Consider the following 18,889-nt stretch of genomic DNA (forward strand, 5'->3'; position numbering starts at 1 on the left):
AACAAATTATGCTATATCTACGCAATTAGTTTATATCGCCCAGGCTGTCATTCACTCATTCACTCACTGACTCATTCAATCATTCACTCGACCTTGAATGGCTTCTCCACAAAGACACGTAAGCTTCATTGTAATTGTAATCATAATCGTAAGCGTAATTGTGATTGCAATTGTAACCGTAATTCTGGACGAATGCGTGTCTATTGGCTCTTCAGTTGTTCAGTGTCTGGCCATTCAAGTCAGTCTTGTTGTTGTTGTTGTTGTTTTAGCCATTGGGGTTAGTCATAAATTGCTCTATAGAACAATCGATATTCCGTTACACTCGTATGTGTATCGTCTAGTATTTCCAATGAAGAATAATAACCATTTGATTGCCACACACACAAAAAAAAAAAAACCAAATCGAAATGCAACAACATTGTATATTCTTGGCTTCTGCGAAACGTGAAAGTTTCGTTCGCCATTTATTACAATTTCCATTTCAATTTCCATTGCTAAAATACGATTCGTCGAACTTTTGCTTTTTCACACGTAGAGCTGAGTAAATCGGGCGAATAATATGCTATAACTGCGAGTACTACAATCTGTGCAATATATAGCCAAAATGGCGTAATAGTCAAGCATATTTCAGTCTGATTGATTAGACAAAACGTTCTTGAGAATCAAGAGAATATACTCCTTAAACAAATGGTAAAAGGTGTTTATAAAATAAAGGTATTTAATTTATTATAACTTTGTATCTCCGGGAAATGTTTGCAACAGGCAGATCAGCTTGATCAGCGTCAACAGCCCAGACAATATAGCCACGTCTAGCTGTCCGTCCCTATGAATACCTAGATCTCAGAAAATATAAGAAAAAGAGCTATATAATTTATTTTCGACAGCAGTTGTTATGTTTGCAGATCAAGTTTGTTTTAAATTTCCGCGCTTATCGACTAAAATTGAAAAACAAGCATAGTTTTGAAGCTAGATTTTTGGTAATTACAATAATAACTGTACTCTTTATTTGATCAGATGAAGATTGTATAAGTTATAGTATATAATAAATACTTTTTTATGGGGGAAAACGCCTGCTTACTACGGGTCTTAGTTTACTTTGGCTGACAATCTGGTGTATTTTGCACTTAGTTGAATATTTTGAATGAAGTACTACGTCAATATGGCAAATATGATAAATATTTAGTATTTTTGTGGTATATTAATTTGGTACATTCTAAAAATAAATACTATACAACAGCAACTTTATGGTATATTTAAAATCTAGTACTATATCAATATATAACCCTTGTCAAATTTTTAGTATTTTTGTGGTATATTAATTTGGTATATTCTAAAAATAAATTTAAAATTTAAATTTATTTAAAATTAAGTACTTTATCGATATACCAAACATAGCCGTTGGTATATTTTCAGTATTTTGGTGGTATATTAATTTTGTATATTCTAAAAATAAATACCGCACAACCGCAACTCTATGGTATATTTAAAATTTAGTACTATATCGATATACCAAATATATCCGTTGGTATATATTTAGTATTTTTGTGATATTTTAAATTTAAAGTTAATTTTAGTTAATCAGGTATATTTTGTACTACGTGGTATATTTTGCATGTAATATTATATCAATATACCAAATATAGCCTTTGGTATATTTTTTATTATTTTTATGATAAATTACTTTGGTATATTTGGCTTTCTTACTTATAATCACTTTTATTAACAGCTGATAATTTATCATAAGTAATTAATTAATATGTTACTAAATATAAATTTAATTTAAATAAATGAAATAGTAACATAAAATTGACTCTTTAATTAGCATTTCTTCTCTAACTTTGTCTAAAGGGTATTTATAAGTTTTGCTCATTCAAATTCCGCTGCAATCTGCTTCACATTTGGCGGCAAGTTGCAAAAAGCAAAAAGAAAAGGAAGGAAAACTTTTTTGCCCAACAATTTCATCCAAATATTTTGCTGGCATGTGATTGCGTCTTCAGTCAGGTAGTTTCCCCTTTCTCCCTCCCCCCTTGTGTTCGCCCCGTCAAACAACTCAAGCGCGTTAATTTGAAGGCACTTCAAAAACAACTGAGAAAAACTGAAAAATGAATAAGAAAACAACGACGCGGCGAGCATTTGGCAATGTTATGACTGAGGAAAGACGGAGATGAAAGGGGCAGGAAGGGGCAACAACGTTAAGGGATTTAAATGTTGGCGCATTTATGTTGTCAGTGGACTTGTCAAGCACACGAGCAGCAGTTGGTAATGAACAACCAAACACAAATTTCAATTTTCTGTTTGGCAATTGGCCCAGTTCTTCTCAGTGACAAAAGCTGGAAAGAGGGCGGCTATAACACAAACAATATGTTTGTTTATATATAGAATTAGCGTCAATTAAATGTGTCATATGCAGTTTGGGATAAGCATTAATAAAATTAAAGATAATTGCTTTGATTTCATTTACATTTTTACAGTCCAAAGAATGTTCGAGTTGTGTTTACTTTTGCCGCTGTCGTCATCTTATTTTAATTTAGCAAAAAGCCTGTCTCAAACAGCCCCAAAGAAATGAAAATCAATTAAAAGCAATTTTAATAGAAACCAAAGTGTTGAATCAACAAAAAAAAAAAAACGAAACGACAGCGGCTAAAACAAAAAGGAAGCGAATAGGAAAATGGTAATGGAAAAATGAGGAAAACGGGAAATATATCTTTTTTTTTTGTGTGTTGCTGTGTTGCCTGCTTTTGGGCTTGTTGCCAAAAATAGCAATAGATATTACATTTTAGCCAAAGCGAAGCCGCAACGGGGCCAGGAAATGAGAATTCAATACAATAAAAATCATCGAATTGTATCATTCAGTCAGCTATTGTTATTACTTTTGTTGTTGGCTAAATTAAAAGATAGATAACAAAAGGAAAGGCGAAACGATACGAAGCCACACACACAAAACAAACTGAGGTCAGTTGTGATAATAGCAGCAACAACAATAATAACAACAATAATAATAATAACAATGCGAAGCGTCAGCAATAAACGAAATTAAAAATCTAATAAAATATACTTAGGTTGGCTCCCGAAATGGATTATCTTTGGCTTAATTAAGTCAACTCGCTGGCCATAACAATGAATGATTGTGCCACATGCCACATGCCGCATGCCACATGCCGCAGAGCGACCTTCATTTGTTTGCCACTCTGTTGTCCACAGTTAATTTGAAGTTATGTGCGTTCTGATGTAACCAGAAACTGAAACTGAAGCTGAATCTGTTGCAGACCCAAAGGGCAGAGGTAAATCAGCGCAAGGACAAGGACTGAAAGCCTCTCAGGTGCACAAGTCCTTGCCATAGTTGTAAGGGATGCGACGAGTCCTTCGCCCCCCGCAGCAATTGTTATTTAACTTGTAAATAAATGCCGTTTGAAAGGTCTTAACACTGTGACGCAGCCTCCAGCAGAGCAGAGCTTGAAGAGCGTCAATGCACCGCATCAACCACAACACGAACTTGAGTGCTGTTGCACCCAGTGATGTTTTTTTTTTCTGCGTGTGTGTTCCTGTTTCCAATTTTTCATTCAGTAGCCGAGAAAACTTCCCATGCGCGCACGAAAAGCACTTCGGCATCGAAAGCAGAAAGTAGGTCGTCTGCTTTTTGGCGTACAACTTCTAACAACCTCATTACGAGGTGTACAACCAAAACTGATGACGTCATTGGTTGAGCTCTGCGCTTTCCCTGCTCATTCGCTTCTTGTAAAGCTGCGCGTGGCCTGCCTTCCTCCCCCGTCATAAACAAGACAACAAACTGGGCTAGTCGTGTTTCCGGTTCACACACAGAGAGCGAGAGAGAGAGAGAGAGTGGGAGAGAAAGTTGGAGAGCTACTCCTGCTTTGCATATGCCAAAATAGTTGACCTCAAAATGTCGAAGCTAAAGATTTGGCATTTATCAATTGCTTATCAATGGCAGCGGATCGACAGGACACAAGTTCGCGCAAATTAAGTCAGCTAGTAAGTCAGCAACACACACAAAAAAAAGGTGTTCACCAGCGACAGGACTGGAAGGACTTGCGCACAGCAACTCGAAGAGAGAGCGAGAGAGAGAGAAGTTCGGGTGGTAAACGAGGATTTCAGTGTCAATGTGTTGACTGGAATCAACTCGAACAAAAGAAAACCATCAAAAAGAAGGGAAATTGCAGTAAACAGTAGAAAAGCGAGTAGCCAGGACAACAACGTGCTCTTCAATTGAGCGGGAGGAGGGAGAGGAAAGTGAGCAGCAGAGGGTAGAATTATTATTATTACATATTTGCTTTCATTGCTTTCCATTTTTGTTTGTTTCCTGCGTGTGCCACACACTCGCTATTGTTATTGTTATTATTGTTGTTTTACTTGTTTTTGTTGTTTTTGTTGTGCCCCTTTTTCAGTGTATATATATTTGTTTTACGATTGCTCTTCAGGCAATGAGGCAGCCATATCCTATTTCGAAATCTTGTCCTTTGTTCGCGTGTGCGACACAAAACAAAATCTTCACTAATCGCATTTGAATTTTTCACAATTTTTTCTCTGTCAAATGAATTTAATTTCATTTATGAATAAAGCAAGTGGAAAATCTCGCTTATAAATTTTTATATATCTTCTTTTTTTTTTTGTGTTTTTGGAGGCTACTTAACAACGCCTACCTGACTGCCTACTTATGTAAATGGGAGCTCTGCTTTCTTATTTGCATGCAAATCAGCAGCCAACAGTTTCACGTTACAATATTAAATTACGTATACGCAGCGTGAGGGGTGGAGGGGGAAAAGTTTACACTATTCGTGCAAATATTGGAAAATATGCGGGCCAAACGAAATGTTTCGATTTAAATTTTAATTACAAAGAGATTTGCAAATATTTGCTGCAATCTGCAATCTGGAAATGCAAATTTGCTTTTTATTCCTTTTCATTTCATATGAAATTCATTTATCATAATCTACGCACTTTGTAAACACATTTTGTAAGCTCATTTGTTTTACATTTTTCGGTCTGAAACTGACAAAGGATTTTATGCTGACATCCAGGATGTGGTCTCGTCTCCTTTTCTCTTCTTTTCTTTTCCTTTCCTTCACTTTTCTTCACTTTCACAGAGCATTTAGTCAAGCGTTTTTTTTTGGGTCCTTGTCCCTCATTATTATTGTTATGAATTTCAATTTGTTGTCTCAAGGCCAGGAAATTAAAGCGCCCCGAAATATGCGCAACACTTTTTGCGCCACTTTTCCTCTCCACTCTCCACTCTCCTTGCATATACGCTGCGTATACGTGATATGTGTTTTAACGCAAAAACGAGGGATTTTAGTTTGATTTGGTTTTCAATTTCCTGTTGCTTTGTGCAGCTTCCATGGAAATTCATTAATTCTCAACTAAGCTCTTAAGCCGCCGGCTTTTCTCGTACACACAAAAAAACATCGACTGCAAAATGTATGAGAATATCCGTTTGAAAGCTGGCGCAAATTTTATAAATTCCTTTGCTGTTTAAAGCGTTTGAAAGGGGAGATTTCAACTCTCATTGTCCTTGTCTTAAAGGCAGCTTGTCCTTCGCCTCACTTTCCAGATCAGCGCATTTTGCAGAAAGCCACAAAGCAGAAGTGCGTCTCGCAGTTGGAGACAATTCACGTTCGCACGCATTGCGAAATCGCTCACCCATATCCAAATCACATTTACATTTACATTTACATTTCCAAGCCAAGGCAAAGTCTTGGTCTTAGTCGCCATTTGAGTCTCAGCAAGGGGCAGGCAATTTATGCAATTGTTTTAAGTTGCTGGCCAAGTGCCAAGTGGCCTAAGGTCTGATCCAAATACAAATACAAATACGCAAATTCTGCAACCAATACCAAAGTCAAATGTACAAATATTGCAAATAAATAAACACAAATCGAGAGAGCAAGAGAGAGAGAGAACTATTCTCAGGATGACGTCACTTGGAAAAGATCACAACGAAGACGTCTTCGTTTTTTGGGTATAAACTGGTTCAGATTGTTTTCGTATCTCTGCTGCTGGGGTAAACAAATTGGCTGCGTGCGCTCATCGATTTTTATGAGTTCAAAGATTTACTTCGTGCCGCATTCCTGCACATCGGGCACCAACAACAACAACAACAACGAATGTTGCTAGCAAAAATTCAACATGCTGAAAATTTTTGCATTCGTATGCCAGAAATCGGAAAAATTAATGGCGTAATTTGTTGGTCGCACAGCGGCAACAAAAACCAAAAACACAAAAAAGTATAGAAAGCGAAAGAATGAAAAATAATGGAAATAAAGCAAATTGGTATGCTGCAGAGAGCAAGCAAGCAAGCAAATGGATTATCCTGACTGCACAAATATCCAACAATCCAAGGCGTTTTTGATTTAAAATTGTAAGAAGAAAATGCCAGCGAAAAGAGGTGTTTAATAGTTGATCAAACAGTAGCAAAAGGCTTAAGAAAACTGTCAACGATATACGAAATTTTCAACATTTGCTGAGTTCAACATTAAACTCAATTTTCAGCAACAAAATATCTTAAGAAATATTTATTTAAATTGATAACTAAAAAGGAAATTTTGATCATTTGTTCATCTGAATACTTAACCCACATCTATGGAAAATTTACTCAATAGTAGCTTAAATTGAAAGAACACCTTTAAGAAAACCTACAAAAAAGTAGGAAATTTGTAGCATTTCTTAAGTTAAACATTAAAATGAATATGTAGAAGCTATATATAAGGAAGAAGTTATTAAATATTAGCCAAGAAAAAGAGCTATTTAAAAGTATAAGAACCTGCAAAAAAAGGCTTAAGAATATAGTCAAAGAAATATGAAATTTTCTAATGTTTTTTTGGGTATAATATTCAAATAAATATTTAGTAAGAAAATATCAGAAAATGGACAATAAAATCCAAATATGTTGACATTTATTAAGTTTATCGTTAAGCTGAGTATTTCAAAATTTAATATCTAAACAAAGATATAGGTTCGAAGAAAAATAAATATTTAATAGTAGCTCAAGCTGCAATCAAAACATGAAGTGTATATTAGAAGAAATAACAAAGCATCTAAAAAGACAATTCGTACTTTAATAAACGACAAGAAAAGAAAGCATTCAAGGAAGAGAGAAATTTCGACAATTTTTTCACTTAAAGAGCCACTTAAGCCATTCAAATACTTATGAAAACTATCAAGTAAAAGGGAAATATTTAACATTTGCTTCACTAGTAAGCTGATAATTTAGAATACAAGTATTAAATTAAAATTGAACCAAAGAAACTCAAAATTAACAGAGTTTTCAGTGTTACAAAATTACAACTAGTTAACAATAAAATATATTTTGCTCTTAGTAAAACACTGCATACCCATTAAATTATCTTGTACAGGGAATACAAAGATAGAACGTGATGTTGGCGAAGAGGAAGTGCTCTCTTGATGTGTATGCTGTTTTTCAATGCGGTTAATTGCCAATTAATTTGCAATTAAAAATCAGCTTTTGATATAGTTCCAATTATTGCCCAGAGTACAATTTGAGCTTACACTTGGCGCTTGTTTTTCGTGTTTCCTTTTTACTATATATATATTTTATCACGTGGCACGTGGCAACAACATTTATTGTGCTCGTGGAATTCTACAAATCGCAGTTTGACTAAGTTTGACTTTTTCTCTTCATTTTGAATGGCAAACTGTCACGCAATAAATCTGAGGCAGCTACGTGAATTTGGCAAATTTGGAGAGCGCAACTAACTAACTATACTTTATATAGTATATATATTTAGATGCCAATTAATCTTATACTCATTCATTCCAAGCCCAGCGGGCTGTATGGAATTTTAAGTGATTTGCAGCCGCGGCGGCCGCAGATTATTTATTTATTTACGAGTTCCCAAATAATTGCACAACAATGGGGAAGACTCGAGATGAAACCAAATGAATTCAGTTTTACATTAATAGATGCGGTTGTGGCTATAAATAAACGAGCCAGCGACTTGGCCAGCATTGAACTTACATGACTCGAGGTGAGTGGCCGAAGAGGGGTGAAGAGAGGGGGAGAGAGGAGGGAAACACACCGAAATGCGTGTTGTTGTTCTGTCAGACAACGCTAAGAGCCATTTATCATTATCAAACGCTGGCAGCTGAAACATTTCATATGACATCAAATGTTTCAGGTGTTTCACACGACACAAGTGGAGGAGGCGAAAGAAAGAGATAGAGAGTGAGTGTGTGTGAGAGAGAGGGAAAGATCGATGGAAGGCCATTTGATTAATGTACTTACTGCGCATTTAGAAGCAATAGTGGATAAATAAATAAAACAAAAGCAAATAATGCGAGAAAACAAAAAAAAAAAAAGCAATTCGAGTGCATTATAAATATTGTATACAACTCGAGCCATCATTTGTGCCAAAGGTGTGTGTGTGTGTGTGTGCGTGTCTACGTCTTATTAGGCCAGGCACGCACAGCAAACAGGTTGGCCAGACAGACAGTGAGACAGACACATAGATAGATAGGTAGATAGAGAGCAATGGCCATAATCGAAAATCAATAATCCATACATATATGAGTTATGGCCACCTCGAACGTTGAATGACCCGAAAGCGAGACCAAGACATGTTTTGCTCAGTCTATGAATATTTAATGCGATAACTGCGCTGTGTTGTGTTCTGTTCTGTTGTTCTGTTGTTGTGTTGTTGTCCGGACAACTGAGAATGTCTCCACGACATTTTCATAGCATACGCCCAGGCGCATATTAATTAATCTCATACGAACCACAAGCAAAGACCGAATCAACAAGCCGCCGCCAACTTGCAACACAAAAAGGTTAATGACACACACACACACACACTCACACATACAGAACAGTTGACACGCCTCTCAATACAGACTCTGACAAGGGTCTCTCTCTCTCTCTCTCTCTGTCTCTGTCCCTCTTTTAGTAATGAATGTAATCAATTTGTGTGTTTGCCGCTTGAGCAAACAAACTTTCCTTCGCACGAAATCTGTTTTGTCATTTGATTAACTTGAAATATTTCTCTGCATATTTAATTAATTATGCAAAAGTTTTTCATTACTTTTTTGCTCTTTAGCGTTATGGATAAATCTCTCAGTTGATGGACAAACTTTTAATTAATTTACAACACAAAAGCGCATTGAGTTTTTGGGTACATTTTAAATGTTAAGCAGCTGAATTTTTTCTTGCTTAGTCTCGCAATTTTTAATTACTTTCAAATAAGTTTTCTACTACGAAGAATTTATATTCTATTGATCAACGTTTCGACCTTTTTTTGTAACTTAATTTGAAATATTTAACTAACTACTCAAATTACTATAATTCTTAATAATATTTTACATTTTATATGCAAGAATCGTCGTTTAATTCTACAATTTTTAATTACTTTCAAAAATGATTTGTACGCATAAAAATTTAAATTCTTATTGATCAAAGTTTTTAATTTAGCTCTTCAAATAGTTTGACCTTTTATATTAAAAGGGATTTCCAAATATTCTATGAACTATTCGAATTATCACAATTCGTAAACATTATTTAACATTTTATAAATGAAAATCGTTATTTAAAGCCCCAATTTTTAATTTTTTTTAATTACTTTCAAATGCATCAAAATTTAAACTCTTATTGATCAAAGTTTTTAATAGTTTGACCTTTTTTTAAAAGGGATTTCCAATTATTTTGTGAACTATTGGAATCATCACAATTCTTAACAATATTCAACATTTAAATAAGAAGAACTTGTCATTTAATCTCGAAATTCTTAAATACTTTCATAAAAGTTTTTACCAGCAATCATTTAAATTCTTATTGATCAAAGTTTTTAATAGTTTAACCTCTTTTATTAAAAGGGATTTCCAAATATTTTATGAACTACTCAAATTATCACAATTCTTGAAAATATTTAACATTATAAATATTAGAATAGTCCTTAAATTCCGCAATTTTTTATTACTTTCAAAAAGGTTTTGTACGCATCAAAATTTAAATTCTTATTTATCAAAGTTTTTAAGTTAGCTCTTTAAATAGTTTGAACTTTTTTATTATAAGGGATTTCCAAATATTTTATGAACTATTGGAATCATCACAATTCTTAAAAATATTCAACATTTAAATAAAATAACTTGTCATTTAATCTCGCAATTCTTAATTACTTTCAAAAAAGTTTTGTGCCAGCAATCATTTAAATTCTTATTGATCAAAGTTTTTACTTAGTGTGACCTCTTTTTTTCCGTAACTGAAATATTTAATTAACTATGCGAATTATCATAAAGTTTTTTATGGCACGAAACTTTTTGAGAGCTTTTGTCGAGTTCTCTATAAATTACGAATTAATCTAATTAAGCTGTTGAAATATTTGTGTGTCAAATTTATTACATTACTCGATTAATAAATCATTTGACATCTTAAAGCTGCGTAGTTTGAGTTTTGCCACATTTAATTTGATTAAAATTGTGCTTTGACATTTTGCTGTTGCTACTGCGACTGTTGCTGAGATGACGCCATGGTGGCATGTGGCATGTGGCATGTGGCACGGGAGACTCATAAAAACCGCAAAAACCGCTGAGTAACTCAATAAAAGGCTAAAACACGCAGCACACGACAGCAACTTGCAAAAATATGCTCCACAGTTGCTGAGTGCAACAATTGTGGCGCGCATAAAACGAGAGCGCGAGCGAACAAAAGAGAAAGAGAGAGAGAAAGAGAACACATTTAGCAGACACTAAGAAAACACACACACACATACACGTAGAGTGTTATCCCCGCCCACTTGGCCAAGGCCAAGTTGGGCCAAGTTGGTCAAGATGCTTGCATGCCAATGGCCAATAAGTCGAGCTCGCACGCAAAAACCAAAACAAAAGGCGAATAAAAATTGGTGTTTGAAAATGGAAAGTGTGCAAAGTGTTTAACGAAGTCAACCTGAAAGTGTGTGTGTGTGTGTGAAACTTTCTAAATTTGTTCGAATTTTGGTCGTGGCCGCTAACTAAATTAGAGCAATTGCCAATGGCAGGCAAGGGTCAGCAGAAGCAGCGACTGCGACTGAGGCAGCGACTGAGGCAGAGGCAGCGACTGAGCGGATGTGGTTGTGACCGGAAGTGCTTGGGGGTGAGGTTGAGGGCAGAACAAGGAGCAGCAAACACACACACACTAATACACACACACACACTAACACATAAAAAGAGGTGTACATGACCAAAGGCAGCGACTTAAGTGTTGAGGTTAACGCTGACGCATTTGCAGAGCCAGAGAGCGAGACGAAAACCGAAACCGAAACCAAGACCAAGACAATAGCAACAACAACAACAAATTGCACAACAAACACACTTAAATATAAATGCACTTGACTTGTGAATTGTTTGCAGCGGGCCAACAAAACAAAATGACGCCATAAATTTCAGTCGAACGTCGACAGCAAAACAACAAAACAAAACAGAAACAAACGTGAGAGCAATAAATGTTTTTCCATTTTGCCGAACAACACTGACACGCTTTTCCATTGCATATTTGCATTGCATTTGCCACTTTTCGGAGGCGCCTCCCTTGCTATGCAAATGTCTTCGCATTCAAAGTCGCATTCGCATTCAAAGTCGCATTCGCATTTAGCAGCTAAGTGGAATTTTGGCACTTGAAATATGTCCTGCACTCTCTCTCTCTCTCTCTCTCTCTCTCTCTCTCTCGCAAAGTATCAGAGGGAATACATTATATCTGTCTACAAAGCTATTCTTGGCCCACAACTTAAGGCCATTATAAATAGCACGCTTACGACGCTAAATGCCTGCTAAGCCAACTCTTGATAGTTGTTAAGTACTTGCCATCAATATGTTTGAACTTTATATTATATAATATATAATATGTATACTTTCATACATATTCTTTACATTAGCTTGCTAATTGTTTATTCTGATGGGTTTAAACTTCTTTTGAGACGCATCTTTTTGTTGCAACACAATTTTTAAATCTTAAACCTAAATAATAAACTTACTTTGCCTAGACTGAAAGAAACTTGTTAGTAGATAAAGATTCAGCTCTCTCTGTCTTTTATTAATATTATATTATATTTTAAGGTACCTCTTGATAGTTGTTAAGTACTTGCCATCAATAGCTTACACTTTATATACTATATATTAATACAAATTCTTTACATTATCCCTTTTGAGACGTACATATTATTTGCAATAAAATGATTTGTGGCGTTTATTTGCATTCAAAGTCTTCTTTTCCTTGCATTTTGAACACTTGGCTTTGGATAGAAATTTATAGCTCAGGAACTCTTTTTAAATACATTTAAAGCAAAGTCTTGAAAGCTCTTCAGCACTTGTCATCAATATGTTGGGACTTTATATATATTTTTATTTATATTTTTGACTTTACTCTGCTTTTTGGCTAATGGTTTTGTGCTGTGCACTTTTCAGTCTAACTTATTACTTATTACCTATTACTTGCAATATAATGATTTAGACGTAATTCTTAAATTCCAAATGAACTCTTACTTTCCCTAGACTGGTAAACATTGTTAATTATAGAATCTTTTTTTAAATACCATTTAAGGCAAGTCAAGAAGCAATTACCATAAACATATTTGTACTTCGTATATATAAATATATTCTTACTCACTTGAAAGCTAATCTATTTGAATTTTTCAGCTGTGTTTCAACTATTTTTGGGTCGAATATTAAATTCCATAAATTTTCAATAAAATGTTGAAATTCTAAAAACTCTTAACGATATGAACATTGCAATTTTATCTTTAGATAAAAATTTATAATTCAAGAATTCTATTTTAAATGTCTTTCGAGCCAAGGCTTAAATTTGGGGCTAATTGTTCTACTCTACTAAGATTAAACATTTTATAAACAACCCATATTTTATTTCCCACTATTATTTCGCACTTTACCTACACTAGTCGGCATAATTATTTTGACGAAAAAAAATGATTCAAATTTTTAAGTAACTTTGCAATGGTTTAATATAACTTAATGAATTTTTTTGCTGCTTTACTTAGTGCTAATACAAACTTAAAAATAATGAATTCAATATTTTATCATATGAACTTGAAAAAATATAAGCTTATGTAATTTTCAAGCGGTGGCATAAGTATTTTGACAAGTGTATTTTAATATGAATAACAAAGTTTAAACTTAAACAAAACTAAACGGGAAAAAGGTATTTAGTAAAATATATAATTTCCTTTAGTTTCAATAACTTTTTCCAGGCGTTCCGGTACTGAATCGATTAAATTTCGTATGATCTCTGGAGATATCTCTTCCCAAAGGGAAGTGACCTCAGAAATTGTCTCCTCTCTGGTTTTATTTAACGATACTGTTCTTTTACGTTTCATAAGAGACCAGATGTTTTCAATTATATTTAAATCTGGACTTTGAGGTGGCCAGTCCAAAGTGGTAACACCAACATCTTTCAAAAATGTTGTAATCATCTTAGCTTTGTGGCATGGGGCGTTATCCTGTTGCAGAATGAAGGATTGACCAATAAGCCTGTCTCCAGAAGTAAATGCATTATCATTTAAAATCCGTAAATATTGGCCTTGGTTCATCGAACCAGTGACAGGAACGAAGTCACCCAGTCCATTAAACGCTACACATCCCCAGAACATCACAGAGCCTCCATCATGGCTTACTTTTTGGCAAACGGGCCGCCTTTTCTGCCTTTGTGCCCTTGGTAATCTTACAAAAATTTTATTTTTTGATGAATTATACTCAAAGGAGCTTTCATCTGTCCATAGAACGCTCCTCCAGAACTCCTTTGGCTTATTGACATATTCCTTTGCAAATGACAGTCTTTTGAGCTTGTTTGCTTTTGTTATATATGGGACTTCTTTGACTTTATAAGTCTTAAAATCATATTTCTTTAATCGTCTACGAACTGTGCGCTCACTAATTGGTGTCTTAGCTGACAAATTAAATTGATCTGCTGCGGATTGGGGCTTTAGTAAAACATTTTTTTTAAATTCCCGTTATAGAACTCGGTCATCGCTGAGATCTGTTTTGCGCTTAGCACCTGATCTTCTTAAATTACGCATGTCATTTTGCTTTTTAAACTTTTTGATTTGGTAGTGCACAGTTTGACGCGACACATTATACTCATTGGCAATGTCTTTGACTGATATTCCAGCGTTAAACTTTGCTACCATTGAAGATCTGGTAACCAAACTTAGCTCAGCTGTTTTACTCATGTTATTTAATAATTGTTAATAACTTTCTATTTTAATAACAAGGTTTAATATTGCTCAAAGTTAAACACAGAAGTTCTTTAATTCTCGCGTGCTTAAAAGTGTAAAAATATTTCCATAAAGATGCTGTCAAAATACTTGTGCCACGCAAAAAGCCGTTGTCTGCATGCATTCTTATCAGTAGAAAGAGAATGCAAAAGGTAAACGAAATAAAATTTGGCATGCACATAGCTTAAAATAGATTCTTTGTTTTGCGCCTCATTTTCGCACCGTTATTTGACGGATTCAAGCAAAGCTAAGTTAAATAGTCAAAAAGAGTTTCGTCAAAATAATTGTGCCGACTAGTGTAGATTGAAGAAAGTCGTCTTCATATACAAAATGTATAGTTCAATAACTTTTACAAATGCCTTAAAAGCTTATAAAGTAGTAAAGCATTTGCCGAAGAAAACTCGACTGATAGATATTTATAATCTAAGAACTTTTTCCACATATGTTTTTATATATAAACTTTTCCTTTGTGGAGTAAATTGTTTTGATTATTTGCAATAAAATGTTAAAGCTCTAACTATTCTTAACAAAGTTTATGAGCATTCAAAACTAACTTTCCCTTAATTGAAAAAACATTTCATTCCATAGAAACTAATTATTTGAGAACACTTTTTCAAATGTCTTTTAAACCAAGTGTATGAAATAATCGATAGATATTTTTAATTGAAGAAGTTTATTCTACTTTCTCTTTCAATATTCTTACTCAATTTAAAGGCAACTTACTTAAGTCTTTAGCCTGTTTTGGGGCTAATTGTTTTCTTTTTTGTTGTTCTGCTGTGTTTACATTTTCTTGGCCATTTTCAATTAGTGTCGAATGGCCAAGACAATCATTAATCATCCCCACCCCCCCTCTCCACAAATACGAAGCCGCATTGCAAAATTTTTAGCTATGTCATCCGAAATTGGCTAAGCGTGAAATTGCTAAGCAGCTTTTTTAATGGCTCTAGTTGAACGTCTTGTTAATGTTCCTTGTTTGCGGACACAAGATATTGTGTGTGTTGGTGTATGTGTGTGTGTGGGAGAGGAAGGGGCGTAACCTGAGACGTTGTCCACTCTCACATATTCATCAGAGAAAAAAGAGCAGAGTCCAGAGTCTTGGGACTCCCTTGGGGCATTATCAAACTATTTATGGGCAATTAAGTCTTCATTTTGTAATTTGTGCATACGTGTAAGCAAATTATGTCTAAGATTTATGAGTTGATGTGACCCTTGTGTACATGTGTGAGTGTTTGTGTGTGCGAGTGTGTGTGTGGGCGTTGCAGTCATAAATTCAAGCGCCATTATCTTGGGCATTTTATGACAAGGGATAAGCTGTCAAATGGAATTACGCAAACGCGCGGAGCAAGCCAAGGTCTTTGCTTACTTGCTTGCTTGCCTGGCTTATTAAAGTCGCAAATTAATTGCAATTTAACATTTACTTTCGCTGTCAGCCAAACAAATAAAACAACAGCTATAACAAAAGCCGAGGCTGACACGCTTTCTCTCTCTCTTTCTCTCAAGGCAATTCAACAGGTTCCAAGGTGAAGTTGGCCACTTGACTTGGGTGCCACACACACTTGCCACACACTGCGATTCGCAGCACAATTAAGTGGCAAGCCAGAGGTTAACATGTTGCATGTGGCAACAACGCAGCCAATTCTTTTTTTTTTGCATGCAGTTTATTCTCATTTTGCGCGCCAAATAATTGCATAAAGTTTTTCTCAAGAAACACGCGACTTATAAAACAGAACAGAACATGCAACGTGCCACATGCCACATGCAACAAAAACGCCCCAACAATGTTGTCAAAAATGCGCGCGCTTTTCCACGATTACGATTTCCATTTCCATTTGTTACTATGCTAATAAATAACAATTTAACTCAACTAAAGTCAAGCAAAACTATATAATTTACCATAGCCATAGAGCTAGCCAATCATTTTGTCCTTGCATGCAGGACGAACAAACGGAGGTCCATTTCAAAATGAAATACTCAGACAATGCGGTCAAATGCCTGCACACGTCACAATAAACTACAGAGAAGGAGAATAATGTGGGGGAATTATTAACTGACCAACTAGTTGCTTACACAAATATAAATACTCGTATCTAAAACAGTTGTAGTTCATTTAATACAGTTAATTACAAGATGGGATTAGGGCAAATATTTGAGCAATTAAATAACATATTATTTAAAATGTAGTAATCAAATTATTAAATAAAATTTGAGTGAAATTAATTTAATGCATTTTTTTTAGGATTGGACTCTTTCTCTAATTCTATTTACCATTTTTCGAACAAATTAAACTAACGAATATACAACAATCAAAAAAAAGTTTCTTCAGATCGTTAACTGTTTAATATTTATTTAAAATTTTCAATAAAACATAATATAAATCTAATCAAATTCAACGATTATTCAAAGCAGGTCTAATTCAGTTAATTCTGAGATTTCACTCATAAAAACATTAAAATACATACACAAAAAACCTTTTGATCTATTTTAATATTGTTAAGAATCATGCGAATTTTAGAAATGCACAAAATTTTATTATAGTAAATTTTAATATCATTTATATAAAATATTAAATATTCAAAGTAGATCATTTAGTAAGCTCACTCCTGATGAAATTATTTTAATATCCTCTAAAACATATGTTGGATATATAAATATTTCATCTGTTAACCCTAATAGTTTTGGCACACTTTCAATAAGTATTGATAGTTGGAGAAAATCATTTTTGAAGTTAAACATTCCTAAGTTCTGCGCCCGACGCAGCAGCCAAGTGAATAAAACTACATTATATAGTTTGACTACACCAATAAGAATCCTATAATAATCTAATAGCATCAATATAAATGATATATCTTTTTAGTTAATCTATTGTTGTGTTATGTTATTATTAGCAATATTCATTGATAAGAACATTTCCATGGGATTAAATCTGACATCACAATTCAGTTCACCAAAAATTAACTTATTAATATATTTAAAATATTCTTCATTCCAAACCATAATCAACTAAGCAAAGCTGTTAAACAGAGTTTGTGTACCTAAGCATTCAAAAAAATAAAAATTCATGAAAGCAAGCAAATATTTCGCGACATTAAAGCAGAGGACAATAAGTTTGCCCCACAAAAAGCGACAATTCCAATTGAAGCACCACAATCATAAGTCAGCATCGAGTCAAGGTCAATGCGGACTGCTTTTTTTTGTGTTTGTGTCCCCGCAGTTATTTTGCATTGTTGCCTTTGCGGTTTATGTGCACATTTAGCAAAATGCTTAATTAACATTTTATGGCCAATTGACGGAGTGCGCAAACAGTGCAAGCGAAAATAGCTCGCAAAAACGCAAAAACGCAAAAAAACCTTACGCTTATTACAATGCATTTCCGGTTGGCGTAAAAATTCAAATTTGATTTCAATGCGGCAGAAAATGCGAATTAGGCAATGGCCAAGTTAAAACAAAAAACCAACGCGAAATAAAACACAATCGGTTTGCTCGGTTTGCACGTATTTGTCGACCCCAAAAATAGCCACCACACACATACGTACATACGCATGTGTGTCAATGTGTGTGTGTTGAGCGTGCGAATTTAAATGCGAAAAAAACAAGTAAGAAAGCTACATTCGAGTGTACTCGACTGTGAAATACCAGCTACCCATTTTAAATAAAGGCAAAATATTGCGGTATCATTTTCAAAATATATCGAAAATACTAAAAAAAAATACTAAAAATATAGCAAATGGTATATTTGGTATATCGATATAGTACCGCATTCAAAATATACCATAGACAAAAGCAATATATTTTGCGGTATTATTCTCAAAATATACCGAATATACTGCCAAAATACTAAAAATATACCAAATGGTATATGTGGTATATCGATATAGTACCGCATTAAAAATATACCATAGACGGCTCAATATACCAGATTGTCAGCCAAAGCAACTAAGACCCCTAGTAAGTGGGAGTTTCTGCCCATAGAAAAGTATTTCTTTAATAACTTCGACAACTTTGTATTATCCCAAATTTTCAGGAATCATAACTACTATAATTATTATTATATATACCAAAATTCGTAACTCTAGCTTTAAAATTACGCTTGTTATTCGATTTTTTTTGATTTGCAGGGGCGGAAGTGGGCGTGGCAAAAATTTGAAACAAACTTGATCTGCGTGCAAACATAACAAATGCTGTCGAAAAATTATAGCTCTATCTCTTATAGTCTCTGAGATCCAGTGTTTCATACGGACAGACGGACAGACGGACAGACGGACAGACGGACAGACAGACAGACGGACAGACAGACAGACGGACATGGCTAGATCGTCTCGGCTGTTGACGCTGATCAAGAATATATATACTTTATAGGGTCGGAGATGCCTCGTTCTACCTTTTAAATACATTTTCTGCCGGCACAAAGTTATAATACCCTTCTACCCTATGGGTAGCGGGTATAAAAAATTGTGCGCAGCCTTCGGCAATTGCAAATTAACCACAATAAATAAGGGACCAATGCGATGGGGTTGACCTCGTTTGCCAGGTGATAACGACGACTGCACTATGAATATTTCCCTTTATATTTACCGTAAAATAGCGACTGCAGTTGGCAGCCCCAAAAAGTATGCTATGGAAATTGCATTGCGTCGCTTATCGTCATCGCATTATCTTATCCTCGGACGTCA

General features: G+C 34.6%; 1 protein-coding gene across 23 annotated transcripts in view; it reads left to right on the forward strand.

Annotated features, from left to right (window-relative positions):
• Nucleotides 1-18,889, forward strand: part of LOC132788353 (potassium voltage-gated channel protein Shab) — an 80,434-nt gene that overhangs the window by 24,932 nt on the left and 36,613 nt on the right. The window lies entirely within an intron of this gene.

Source organism: Drosophila nasuta, chromosome 3 (assembly GCF_023558535.2).
Source record: "Drosophila nasuta strain 15112-1781.00 chromosome 3, ASM2355853v1, whole genome shotgun sequence".
Taxonomy (NCBI): domain Eukaryota; kingdom Metazoa; phylum Arthropoda; class Insecta; order Diptera; family Drosophilidae; genus Drosophila; species Drosophila nasuta.